Source organism: Typopeltis vanoorti, chromosome 18 (assembly GCF_054136105.1).
Source record: "Typopeltis vanoorti isolate ZY-2024b chromosome 18, IOZ_Tvanoo_1.0, whole genome shotgun sequence".
In the NCBI taxonomy this organism is placed as follows: domain Eukaryota; kingdom Metazoa; phylum Arthropoda; class Arachnida; order Uropygi; family Thelyphonidae; genus Typopeltis; species Typopeltis vanoorti.
The window spans coordinates 113,115,831-113,125,211 of record NC_143566.1 but is presented as its reverse complement, the minus strand read 5'-3'; the positions used below and the strand labels follow the sequence as shown (position 1 = coordinate 113,125,211).

The 9,381-nt window shown below is 35.1% G+C and overlaps 1 pseudogene; it reads left to right on the top strand.

The window, feature by feature from the left end:
- Positions 1-388: 388 nt before the first annotated feature.
- On the top strand, positions 389-8,090 carry LOC150097083 (flavin-containing monooxygenase 3-like; annotated as a pseudogene).
- The last annotated feature ends 1,291 nt before the right edge of the window (positions 8,091-9,381 follow it).

Below are 9,381 nucleotides of genomic sequence, written 5' to 3'. Positions count from 1 at the left end.
GATCATTGAGATAATTGGTCAAGACTAATGGAATAAAATACATAAATTCGGACTTTATATATTTATGTAATTATGTATTTTGATAATTCAATTGCGCAGTGATTGTTAATAATACTTTTTTATATATAGTTATTAAGATTGGCTTTTCAAATAACTGAAACAGCTGGTGTAGTATAAGAGAAAATAAGCGAAATGACCGAAACTAAAAATTCTGAGTTGGAGCCAAGTATTTCTAATCTCAGTAATGTCGACATTAGTAACAAAGAGGGCGAAAATAAAACCGATTTAACATCTTCCTCTTCAAAAAAAATTAAGTGATGAACTTGAAATGAACATTGATCCAGCAAGATGGATCCCTCTTTAAGAGATCCGGAAACTGGAAATCGTGATGACAGCTCCGCCGGAGAGAACAAAAAGTGATTGCGTTTTTCCGTGCAGCTGTAATGGTCGCAAAATTTCATTAAATCATTACACCAGGGAACTACGCAACGGAAAACATATTAATATGTCATGGTTAATGTATTCTAAAGAAAAAGATTCTGCCTTTTGTTTCGGTTGTAAGTGGTTTTCCAGTAATAAAATTTCACTCGCTGCTGACGGATATAACGATTGGGGGATTTATGTCTGTAGCTTAATGAAGACGAAAATCTAAAACCACTTGGAGTCCCATAAGAAGTGGATTGAGTTGTCGTCTAGGCTTAAATTAGAGCAGACTTTGAATCAGCGCAACAAACATTGTTAAATGCTGAGGTTCGGCACTGGAGGAGCCAAATAGAACGCCTAATTCGCATTGTGCACTTTTTAGCTTAACACTCTTTGCCCTTTCGGGAACATCTGATAAATTGTATGTTCAAAATACCGGGAATTGTTTCAAGGTGTTGAATTAATTGCCGTAATTGACAATGGCATGTCTGACCATTTACTGAGAGTAACTCGTGGAAGGGCCCAACATTATCTTGGGGAAAACATTCAAAATGACCTGACTTCTCTCCTCTCTGGTACTAAAAAGGAAAATAATTACTATAATGCAGAATGCGAAATATTACAGCATAGCTGCTGACTATACCCCCGATCGCAAGTCATATTGAACAATTAGTACTCATTGTTAGAGTTGTTAATCAGGCGATATCAATACCCATGAGTGCTTTGTGAGTTTCATCCTGTAGAAGCCACTACAGACTCAGTTTTAACTGAATGTATTCTTAACAAATTGTCAGATATGAATATTCTCTAGCAAACATGCGTGGCCGAGGTTACAACAATGGATCAAACATGAAAGGAAAGGAAAACATTCAGGAGTTCAGCAACGCCTTTGAACTCGAGAGCTTCTTTTAGCACTCAGCACTTCTCTGGACTCAGCTGTGAGTGATGCTGCTAATCATCTAGTAAAGGCATTTCGTTTTTTTTAAAATATTTTTTATGATACAGTTCAGTAATTGTATGATTTTCTCAGCATCAACATTGCGTTGAGTAATCCTTAAAAAACATCACAATTCTAACTCCCAAGTCACTAAGTATCACCCGCTGGGAATCTAGAATCAAAGTCGGTCGTCCTCAAAGATATTATATTGACGAATTTTATTATGCTTTGATAGAAATTGCTGATGACGAGTCGGTGGACAAAATGCCAAGACACCAAGCTGAAACTTTTGCCCTTAAGCGCAGTGATTTTAAATTTTTATGTTGTTTGGTTACATTATTATTATTATTATTATTATTATTATTATTATTATTATTATCTGAGACCTCCAGGGAGTCAAGGACTCATCCAGGGAGGCTGTAAATCACCCAACCCACCTATCATACCTTCTCTTAAATTCATTTACACTAGATGCACTCCCTACCCCTAAGGGCAAATTATTTCACTCACTCACTGCTCTCTGAGAGAAAAACCTAGCTCTTACCCCTTTCTTGACTGAGAACAACCTTAACTTCCGTGGATGCCCCCATGTTCTTTCCCCGCCTTCCATATAACGAAAATTTTCATCATTTGAAATGTTATAACACCCATTCAAAAGTTTATAGACCTTTATCATATCACCCCTCTTTCTCCTCTTAACCAGAGTCTGTAATCCACATACTCGCAATCTGTCCTCATAATCTAAATCCCATAATCCGGATATAATCTTTGAAACTCTTCTTTCCACCCTTTCCACAGCTTCTTTATCCCTTTGGAACCGGGGAGACCAAATCTGCGCACAGTAATCCAAGTGTGATCTTATCAAAGCCTTATAAAGAGGCAAAATTACTTCCTTATCCGTACATCTTAAGGTTCGCTTCAGCATAGAAATTATCCTCCGAGTTGTATTTGCAACTTTTGCTATGTGACCTTTGAACTTTAAATTCTTATCCACTACTACCAAGATCCCTTGCCTCTTCAGTTTCTTATAGAATAACCCCGCTAATATGATATGCCGCTGGATCTCTAATCACGCCAAAGTGCATAACTTTACACTTACTAGCATTAAACTGACAACCATTTTCGTTTTCCTAGATTTCCAGTCTATTCAAATCATTTTGTAATTACTGAATATCAGCAGCATCCCTGATTGCCCTACCTATCTTCGCATCATCAGTAAACAATTGCAAATCTAATGATAGACCCTGCTTGAAATCATTACTGTATAGATTGAACAATAATGGTCCAAGGACTGAACGCTGAGGTACACCACTGGTTACCTTAATTCTCGCAGATTCACACCCACTGTATACCACTTTTTGATATCTGTCTGTTAACCACCCCTGATCCAAGTCAATAGATTATGTTCCAATCCCATATTCTCCAGTTTACGCAACAGCCTATCGTGTGGTATCCTATCAAATGCCTTAGAAAAATCCAACATTATCATAGTGTATTCATTTCCTTTATCCAACTCGGACGTAACATTTTTATACAATATGAGCAAATTGCTAAAACGTGACCTTCTTTTAGTAAATCCATGCTGTTCCATGCAGAGTATAGAATGATTGTATGAACCTCTAACTCTTCATCCAAGTAGCAGTAGCACTGGGCACCATACTTCATACACCTGGTTCATATATCTTATCGAAATGAGCACTAATTAACTGAACAGTCTCCTTAGCTTCCGACACTCGTGTACCATCTGCATTCAATAAAGGTATTCTTCCACATTCATTCTTTGTTTTGCTTGAGGCATAATGATAAAATTCTTTTGGATTGCCTTTAGCTTGCATGGCCAATTTCTTTTCATACACCATTTTAGCTTTTCTCACAATACGCGTCACTTTTCTGGCCTGAGTTTCATATATTTCATAACTCCTCTCACTCTTATTCTCACGATACTCTTTTCACGTCATCTTCTTCTTGTGGATTTCTAGCTTAGTAAGGCTGCATTTCCATTTCACACTCAAACTATTTACTCTTCAAACATTAGGGACACATTCAGATACCGCCTCATATATGGCACTATACACGGTGTGTATTCCTTTAAATGAATGTTGCTAGAAAATTATTGCAAAGCATAAAATCGCATTGTCTACTCCCATACCTACTCTAAGAAATGTTCTCTAAAGATAATCTACAAGCAATTTTTCAAATGATGAATCATTTCAAAAATTTCTTGTAGATGCTACAATTTTAACGGAAAAGTTTGAAGCGATCCTAATTTCAAACCAATGTTTGTAAATACTGGAGTGCGTTGGCAGAAAAAACAACATCATTACGAAGCAAAAGATGAGCTTATTTCTAATCCCAAAACTAAATTTAAAATTTAGTTTTTCTTTCTCATTATTGATGTAACAACGAGTTCTGTCGACGAACGATTTGAGCAATTGGAACGCCACAGGTCACATTTTTTGTTTTTATATAATATCCCTAAATTGAAATCTGAGGCGACAAATGGCTTTTAAATGAAGGTAAAACACTAGAAAGTATTTTAACGCGTCAAGAAAATAGAGACATTGACGCCACGCAGCTATTTGATGAATTGAGAGTAGTTTCCCACTTAGTACCAGAAAACACGCCACCAGTTGAAGTGCTACGTTATGGAGTTGAAAATAACTTTGCTCCTAATGTTGCAGTAGCCTTTTCAATATTACTCTCATTACCGATGACAGTTGCAAGCGGCGAGCGTCGTCTTTCACATCTGAAACATATTAAACCTTATTTACGTTCCACAATGGCCGAAACCAGATTGGAGGTCTTGCCATGATTTCAATTGAACATTAAATCGGTCAGAAATTTGACTACACTGTCCTTATTTGTGATTTTGCGAATATAAAAGTAAGATGTTTCGCTTTAAACAGTTGGTTTACATTTTAACAGTGAAAAATTAAATTAACTTATGTTAAGACACGATATCGTTACGTGTTTGTGATTTAGCAGTTCTTCATTCTACATGACGTGATGAGCATTACTTACATATCAGTTAATAGTAATACATTATAAAAATGATATTTTGTGTTTGTTGTGTTGATAGTATTTGTGATATGACAAGAACTGCAGCGACCGCTTCTTTTCAAACCCCTGCTGAATCTTTTGAAGCAAATTACTGTAATACCTTATCGATTGGTATTGGCTTAACGATGCTACAAGTAACTCCAGAAGTGCAATTACCACTATTTTTCGCCTCACGACAGATCTCAAAGGATTCTATAGTTCTTTTTCGATTTCGAGTGGTGTTGGATTGCTGCACAATTACTCAGCTACTGTGAATATTTTTCGGTGATCTAAAAAAATTAATTTAAAAAACTTTCGCTACCAATGTCAAAATTCAAATATACTTAAAAGAAAAATTCAATAAATAATTTGTGAACTTTTCTTTCAAAAGCTGGAAATTCACATTTTTTAAAACTGCGATTAACAACTGCGATAAACCACAAATCCACACCGATCCACAATCGGTGTGAATTTGTGGATCTCTCAGTATATTTAATAAAGTTTCTACTCCTGTTGACTGCTTCATCCGATGATAACTCACAAGCTGCAAGAATAAGGAAAGATGTAAATAAAAGCTGGTAGAATCGAACAAATACTATGAAGATTCAATACGGAAAAAAGCTGTTGGAGTTCCATGAAACTGTTCGTAGTGCAATAAATAAAGGAATATACACAGCAGCCGTTATTCAGTTCTTGATAAATCTAAGGCCTTCGACTGTGTTCATCGTTGCTTTCAGAAGAAAAAGCAACTTTTCCTTGTTCTTTTCTCTTATTTAGTATAGTTCAAACTGTAAACTCCCAGGTCTTGCACAATCATTGTATTACTAGCATCACTGTCATGTCTTTTTTTATTGACTTCCAGCTTTTTCGCTCGCTGCCGATTGGAGTCAAAACATTTCTCATAATGCAAAAAAATCGCGTTAACTAATTAATTCCTCGCTTAAAGCGGAAATGGTATCATTTCACTCAGTCGCGCTACTGATAATCGCGCATATCGACGAATTCACGAATTCTTGTTAATCGAGGTATTCCTGTATATAATCTTTCATGCATTACATAAAAAACTCAGTTTATACTAAATCAATGTGCTATACAAATGTTCGCTGAATATAATTCATTTTTTAATGAAACACAAAGTGGGCATCCATTCATGTCACACTGGAATGTTTTTTGGAAAACAAAACGAAAGAACATTTTTCTCTTATCTATAAATACTTAAAATCCTCATTTCATTTTGAAAGCATCTTTTCTTATTATCCAGACCAATTTGCCTAAACAGTTTCTTTTCCCTGCCTTCCACATTACCAAGTCTATAGCTATACCCTAATGGTATACAACTTAGGAGGGTGGTCTGGAAAGTTTTCGGCATCGACCATAGATGGCAACACTATCGACAATGTTCTTTTCTCTAAGTTGGTCCATTTGTCATAAGCACCCATGTGAAATTGCAACCTCATTCTATCAAGTAGTTTGTTTTACACAACTGTCTTAAGAAAAAGTGTGGTCTGTATCGCTTGAGATGGATAATATTGAGTATCGTGCGGTTATAAAATTCTTTGTAAAAGAAGGTTTAACGCCAAATGAAATTCATTCGAAGTTCATAAAAGTTTATGGGCACGCTTCTCCTTCGATTTCTACAATTACAAAATGGGCTGCCGAGCTTAAACGTGGCCGTACCAGCCTTGAAGTTGGTCTACGTGAAGGACGTCGAAAAAGTGTAACTACACCAGAAATCATTGATCAAGTACACGATATGTTATTGGATGATCGGTGAGGCAAAGTGCGAGAAAATGCTGAGACTATAGGCATTTCAAAAGAACGTGTAGGATATATTTTGCATGAAGAATTGCCAATGAAAAAGCTTTGAGCAAGATGGGTGCCGCTCTTGCTCACAGCGATCAAACACGCGCCGGCATGAAAATCTCTGAACAGTGCTTGGAGCGTCTTAACAAGAATAAAACTGATTTTGTACGTAGATGTATTACTACGGATGTGACTGGGATTCACCATTACACACCAGAATCCAAACAGCAGAAAATACAGGACAGAAGCCGGTTGTTCAGTGCCAAAGCATACAAAGTCGGTTCCATCAGCAGGAAAGGTCATAGTATCGGTGTTTCGGGATGCTAAAGGTATTTTGTTTATTAATTATCTCGAAAAGGGTAAAAAAAATAACCGAGGAAAATTATTCCGATCTTTTAACTAGACTAGACGAAAATATTCGTGAGAAAGACCCGGTTTGCAGAAGAAAAACTCATCTTTCATCAGGACAATGCACCTGCCCACAAAGTTGTGTTGGCAATGGGAAAATTGAAGGTCTATTTTCCCATTGCCAACAATGCACTATGAATTGTTGGAACATCACCCTATTTCCCATATATGGCTCCCTCTGACTTCTATCTCTTCTCGAAACTAAAAGACTTCCTCGCTAGTTAGCGTTTTTCTTCGAATCAAGAGTTGATTGCAGCTGTAGAGAGGCATTTTGCAGATCTTACTGAGAACCACTACAGGGACGGGATAATGGCGCCGGAGCATCGCTGGAATAAATGTATTAGTCTTAAGAGCGATGTTGTTGAAAAATAAAAATAATGTTGAAATTATAAATTTGTTTTTTCATCGATAGGCAGAGAACGTTTCAGACCACCCTCTTACTTCTTTCGTAAAAATATTTCAAGAATAAAACTTTTCATGAGAACCAATCACTTTTTTTATTATCACTTTTATTTCCTCCTACTAGCTAATTTAAATTTCATTACCCACCATTTGGCTAAATTTAACCTTTTTTTTCCTCACTTTAGATAGTAGCTGCACGTCTAATATCTAAAGGAAAAGCATGTGATTTCTTTTCTTGATGGGATAACTTCATTGATGGTTATTTACCTTACAATATGTTGAGCTCTAATTTCGAGAAAACAATTTACGGTGCAATAACTCATGACCTCTATGGTTTAACTCCCAAACACAGAGCTCCAAGTCAACATCCCACTGTTACACACATTTCAAGCTCGGCTCCTATGTGGAGGTATCATTTCAAAGAAGGGAATATTAAAGTTTTCAGAAAAGGGTGCTTTGTTTGAAGGAGATAAAGATTTCACGATTTTGGACGCTGTAGTTCTGGCTACATATTAAATTCCCTTTCCTTGATGATAATGTATTTGACAGTGACAGCGGGGGAGGGGTTCAATTGTATAAATATGTGTTTCTTCCAGACCTTTCTCATACTACTCTTGCAGTCATTGTTTTAATTGAAACTTTAGGTCCTGCTCTTGAATTGCAGTCAAGGTGGGCTGCGAGTGTGATCAATGGAAAACTTCAGCTTCCTCCAACGAATAAACTAGTGGAAGATGTAAAACTCATGAACACAGTAATCAGGATGACTTTTATTCCTAACTCTCGTCATCGTATTATAGCTTATTGGTTACCATATTTGGACACTACAGCCACCCTCATTGGAGCTACAGATCCAAAGTTATTTTGGATATGTTTTACTGCACCATGTCTTCCCTATGAGTATCGTCTTCAAGGACCTCATAAGTGGTATGGAGACCGGGAAGCAATTTCAAACTGGGAAAAAAGATTTCGGGAACCATTTCACAAGGGCCCAGTGAATAGAAAAAAAAAAAAACATTCCACCGATCTGAGTTGGTTTCTGATGATTGGAATCATTAGGGTCATCCTTGCATTTTTATGAAGATACAGTTTCCCAAATACGCATAATTAAAATATGCCAAAAAGGTCTTTGAAATATTTATAAAATCCACTCTTTCTCCAATAAGAACATCAACAGTAAATAATGGGTGTGTTTACAACAGCGACACTATTTCTTTTATGATACTGTATTTTATACGTTTCGCTGTTGATATTTTATTTCACACGTAAATATCACAAATGGAATATTTTTGAATGCAGATTTTAATTTAGCAGCGCAGATAGTGATAATCTTTATCCACCTAAAGCAAAATAATTATAATTTAAATGTTATTTATAATATTCATAGTTTTGGCCATAATCTGCATGCAAACTACAGATCATTGTGCAAGCAGATTAACTGACGTAGCTATTTTATTTCGACTTCGTAACAAAAATTAACAGAAGTCAACCGACTCTGAAGTTAAGATAGCATTCCATTCTTCTTTAATAGTTGAACAAAACCAAATGTATGTTTTTTTGAAGCGCACATTAACTTCCATTATTTTTTTCTGTGAGAATAATATATTCTGAACTATTTTGTATAAATCAAAAATATTTCTTTTCGAAGACTTCCGTCATCTCAAAATTAATTTATGGTGTTAGAATTGGAAAATAATTGCTTGTTATCTTGAAGCATACCATTTAGCTCGTTCAGATAACAAGCACAACCTCCAAAATAAGTTCAAATATATATATATATATATATATATCATAAGACACCGTATTGTTATCTTACTGTAATAATAATAATAATAATAATAATTTTTTAAACACTTTATTATGTCTTCTATACATATAATAATTACATTATAATATTATAGAAATTACAAAATTTAAAAGTATAAAAAGTACATACATTTAATAATAATAATAATTTTTTTTTAAATTCCATTAAAATTTTTAATAATACTTTTTTGCCTCTATATTATGTATTTACAACACATGTTCTTTAATATTTACAATATGGATTATACAGAATTTTTGAATATAGAATATACATAATAATAATAATAATAATTTTTTTATGCCTCAGATAATTTGCATACATAGATGCTGTAATAATTATATATATATATATATATAATATTTATAACACATTACAATTGTGATTAACAGATACTTTCAAGTTAATAATTTTCTTCATCGAAGCTTAGCAGAGCTTATCTGAGGAAGATAATAGATGATGGAGATGGTGGTTTCATGGTTATGTTCCTGTAATGGTCACAATCCAGGTGTTGATTTTACTGTTTGTTGGAACGTGGTCTTGTTGTTTGATATGTTGTTCTGGTTAC